At 41.0% G+C, this 4,949-nt stretch overlaps 1 non-coding gene across 1 annotated transcript; it reads left to right on the plus strand.

The window, feature by feature from the left end:
* Nucleotides 1-4,619: 4,619 nt before the first annotated feature.
* TRNAE-UUC lies at nucleotides 4,620-4,691 on the plus strand. Its single transcript has one exon. It is a non-coding gene; the product is annotated as a tRNA-Glu (tRNA).
* The last annotated feature ends 258 nt before the right edge of the window (nucleotides 4,692-4,949 follow it).

Genomic DNA, 4,949 nt, shown 5'->3' on the forward strand with positions numbered 1-4,949 from the left:
GCATTGATGTTTCAATGACAAGGTCATTGGTAACCTTAAAAATACTTTCAGTTTGAAGCCAGAGCCAGAGTGAGGTATGTTGAATTATAAATGTGAAGAAGTGGCATTACCTCTTTAGATACTTTTAGAAGAATCTTGATAGTGTATAACAAATGTGGTGGCAATATAAGGCAAAGGAATGATAATATTTGGGCTCTTTGATACAATTCATTGCTACCTGAGAAATTTTATTCATAGTGTGTTTCATAGAAAAGAATGCATAGTTGCTAAGTGTAAGAGCTTTTGAATTAGATAGTTGAGCGAGATTTCAAATATTTCACGGGCTAGCTGTGTGATCTTGGACATGCACTTAACCATCCTACCACTCAGGAGAATATTATCTAGATAGATAGATAGATAGATACACATCCCTCGCAGTTTCTTGTGAGGCTTTAATGAAATAATGCATGTGGAACATTTAACACAGTCTCTGATGCACAGCAAGTCCTCAATAATGTTTGCTGCTTTTTTTTTTATCCCTTCTTACTCATCATTTTGTCTCTAGAATTTAACAAGGCAGCTAGCTGGTCAAACCAACACAGAACCCAGGATAAATTTAGAAACCAATTTGAGATAAGATTCACTTTTATGATATTTTCAGAGAACATTAAATTATTTTCTCTATAATTCTTTTGCCTACAGAATGTTTTTAATATTCTTAAACCTGAAATGAAGGGTTTGGGACAATTGAAATAATTCTACAGATGCCCACTAGAGGACAGAAGAGAGTCAGGCAACATTTGAGAAGAAATATTCAGGGACCAGTTGTCCTTGATTCTAGTATAGACTTTCCTACTATGAGAAACTCAGACACCAGAGCCTGAGAATTGTTTTAATTAAACTCATTATTTTTAAGTTAAATAATGGATTAGAAATCTTTCCCATTTTACTGCCTTTCAAAAGTAGTAAGCTGACAATTTTCATTTTATCATTCTATATTTATACTTCTACCATAGCTCTCACTCAATTTTGCCTTATATAATTTTTATTTTTTTCTATTATTTTAATCAACCACCATTATAAGTAAAACTTTTGAAGGCTGGTGTAGTTTCTCACTCGGGCACTTCTTTTGCTTTGTAGACTCTAGGGATTTAATTTCAACATTCATATTATCATCATGGTAGAGAGAGGCAACAAGATATTTTGGATTAATGATTAGGGAAGCAGAGATACAATAAGGGGCACCCACATTCCTCCATACACTGGATAGGCTCATATGTGTTGACACCAAAGATCAGTGCCAGAAAAATCAGTGAGTGGGCTCTTAGAATGTATTCTCTTGATAAAGAAAAAGTGCTAAGGAAATATTTATTCAGTGTATAATGTGTTAGTGTCACATGGTCTGACAAGCATTGTTTCATGTATTTCAAGTTCTGTCAGGTTCCTTTCATTGTACAAATGAGGAGATGAAAACAAAAGTTTATCAATTCACCTAGTATCAGAAAGCTAGTATATATAGGAGCTCTTAAAGAAAAATTTGCTCAAAGTGAGCAAACAAATGGATTTTATTCTGATACTATCTCCAGCAATAGGGGAGAAAACACAGACCACTTCTGGATACCTGATTCTATGAAACAAGGAGTAAGGACAGTTTTTAAGAGGGAGCCTGGGGCACTCAGGTCATTTGTGCTTGTTAATTGGCTTTGCTCAAAGGAAAGTAAACATTATCTTTCCCTCCTGATGGGAGATATTTTAGGAGTTGAGGCAATGTGCCCAATGAAGTTAGGTTCTTACTCTCTCACAGACACTGGGAGACAGGGGCTTCTCTTCCTTGATGATTACATTTCAAAGAGATGTCCCCAGGTCCTAGGTTATAAAACTATTACATCTCTAGGGGTGGAGGAACAATTTAAAAGTATTCTAAAGTAAATACTGTAATTAAAGAAAAGTCAGGGACCTAACTATAAGGGAAAACCCTGTCTAAAGTTTAGTCAAGCTGAGGGGAATAATGGGACATGCCCTTGTCATTGTATCAAAAAAATCATCACCATATGCAAGGTCATCTAGATATGCTCCTATGTTATTTTCTAAGAGTTTTATACTTTTTTAGTTGACATTTAGGTATGTGTTCCATCTTAATTTGATTTTTGTAAAGGCATAATGTCTGTGTCGATTCATTTTGTTGGCATATGAATGTCCAAAACCATTAGTTGAAAAGAATATTTTTGCTCCATTTATCTTTACTCCTCTGTCAAACATCAAGTGACTATATTTATGTGAATCTACTTATGGGCCCCTCATTGTGCTCCATTGATCTATGTCTCAATTACTGTAGCTATATAGTGAGTCTTGAAGTTGGATAGTTTCATTGTCCAACGTTGTTCTTTAATGTATTGGTCATTTTTTTTTCCTCTTCATATAAACTTTAGAACATGTTTGTCAATATCCACATATAACTTGGTGGAATTTTGATAGAGACTGTTTGGACGAATAGCTTAAGTGGGAAGAACTGACATCTTGACAAGATTGTCCTCCTATCCATGAACATGGAATATCTCCCCATTAATTTTTTCTCTAAGTTTGTTCACTAGAATTTTATAGTTTTTCTCATGTAGATCTTGTACACCGTGTTAGATTTATACCTAAATATTTCATTTTGTGGGGTGTTAGTATAATTTCATTCTTAATTTCAAATTCCACTTGTTCATTGCTGTTCTTTGAAAAAACAATTGACTTTTGTATATTACCTTTGTCTTTGGCAGCCTTGCTGTGATCACTTATTAGCTCCAGGCTGTTTTTGTTGATATTTTCAGATTTTTATATGTAGAATAATCATGTCGTCTGTAAACAAAGGCAGTTTTATTTCTTTCTTTCCAATCTGTGTAACTTTTTTTTTGCCTTCTTACATCAGCAAAGACTTTAGTACAATATTGAAAAGAAATGGCAAGAGTGCATATCTTTGCCTTGAACCTGATCTTAGTGAAAATACTTTGTGTTTCTAATTATTTAGTATGATATTAGCTGGAAGATTTCTGTTGATAGTCTTTATTAAGTTGAGGAAGTTCCTCTTCCCAGTTTGCTGGGAGTTTTATCATGATTGGGTTTTGGATATTGTCAAATGATTTTCTGCATCTATTGGTATGATCGTATGATGTATGTTTTAAAGTCTGCTGATGTAATGGATTACATTAGCTGATTTTTAAATGCTGGACCACAAAATAAAGAGTGTTATGTAATAAGTCAATGAAAGGAGAGAGAATAGAATCCTATTGAAAAGCATGTAAATGCTACAACTCTTTGGGGATGCTACCCTATGGAATTGCTTGAACAAGTGGCCAAACTATGTGTACAAGAATAAAGAGTACAGCAGGAGGGCCCCTCTTAAGGGCTGATAGAGAAAGGGCAGTGGAGAAAGAAATGATTTTGCTTTCTGAAATTTCAACAGGGATCCCCTGGGTGGACTCGAACCACTAACCTACCTTTGACTTTTGAAACCAAACCGGCGCGTTGGGCAATTCCGAATACAATGGGTCATCCAAATGGTCTCCAAGGCCTTGCTCCACGCCCGCCTCACATGTCATTGCCCTGGAGATGCAGAGCCTGCGAACCCCTGGGCCTGAGCCAAGTGGGCCCAGGGGACGTTGAAAGGCCCTGGTCTCCCGCAATTATTCTTCCCCTTTGCTTTGCTTCGGCTGCACCCCACCATCTGAGCCACTGGCTGCTGTCGGTGCAGCGAGGGCCAGAAAGAATGTGGGGGGTCTCAAAAGGGGCAAATGCGAAGAGGCGGTAAAGTGCGGGGGAGACATGGATCAGGACAGGCAGCCTTACTAGAGGTCGGGGCAGAGGCTAGGGCTGTATGTAGGGACATGGGAATTGCTAGGGGGTTCTATTTTATCATCAGAATTGAGAGGAAGGAAAGGGAAAACAGAGCGAGCAGGAAAGAAGAGTGCCTGCAGTTCCAGAACAAAGCGCACTAGGTGGAATGCCTTCATGTCAAAACTCAGAACAAGACAGACCCACCCCTGCGGGTTTAGCTGCCATGATTCTATAGTGGTTAGTACGCAGCAGCCTCGGTTCCATTCCTAGTCACAGCAAGAGCCTCTGTGGTGCTTAGAGCTTAACTTTCAAACCCGGCAGGCAGGCCGCGCCCCTTCCTTGTCTGGGGCCACAGGCCGGCGCTTTCCTCTCCACCACCACTACGGGGGAAGGGAAGGAAACCCGCGCTGCGGGAACCTGACCTCCCTCTCCGCTCAGACTCTCCGCACGAGGACACCCAAGAAAATGCTTCCCCTTCAGTGCGACCCCCAAATGCCAGAGTCCTTCGTGCCCCAATTGCCCAGCGAGGACGCTTATGTGCTAGCATTGCTGGGAAATGTTGCTTCTGTTAGATTCCAAAGGATCTTAAAGACCAGATTAAAAAAAAAAAAAAAAGTTTGCATCAGATAAGTGACACCTCTCGGTAGACCTGTTTAGCTGCTTCAACCTTGGTTCCTGTGACGCTCCTTGGCCATCGGTGTCCTTATATGCACCATGTCAAACACTCTAGCATATTCAAGGATTTTTAAATACCTGTGGGCGGCCACTCAACACGCCAAATGATATCCCTTCTGCATCGCAGAGGCAAGCACAAGCCTAGAGAGTCCCTGGTGGTCTAGTGGCTAGGATTCGGCGCTTTCACCGCCGCGGCCCGGGTTCGATTCCCGGTCAGGGAACTCCTTTTGCGCCGTCTAACATCTGTCCTCCCGCAGGAATCTCCCTCATCTCCACACGTGCGGTGTGTGCGCTCCCCGAACCAAATCTTCAAACTCCCGCAGAAGGGACACGGGGGCGAGCGCTTCTCGGTGCTCACGGGTCTTGCTTTTCAAGGGACACGGGGGCGAGCGCTTCTCGGGACTCACGGGTCTTGCTTTTCTCTACGGCAGCCGCCCTCCCGCACAAGGGGCTTCGGCCTCCCGCTCAGGTGCACACGG

The sequence above is a fragment of the Myotis brandtii genome, unplaced genomic scaffold, assembly GCF_000412655.1.
Source record: "Myotis brandtii unplaced genomic scaffold, ASM41265v1 scaffold582, whole genome shotgun sequence".
NCBI classification, from domain to species: Eukaryota; Metazoa; Chordata; class Mammalia; order Chiroptera; family Vespertilionidae; genus Myotis; species Myotis brandtii.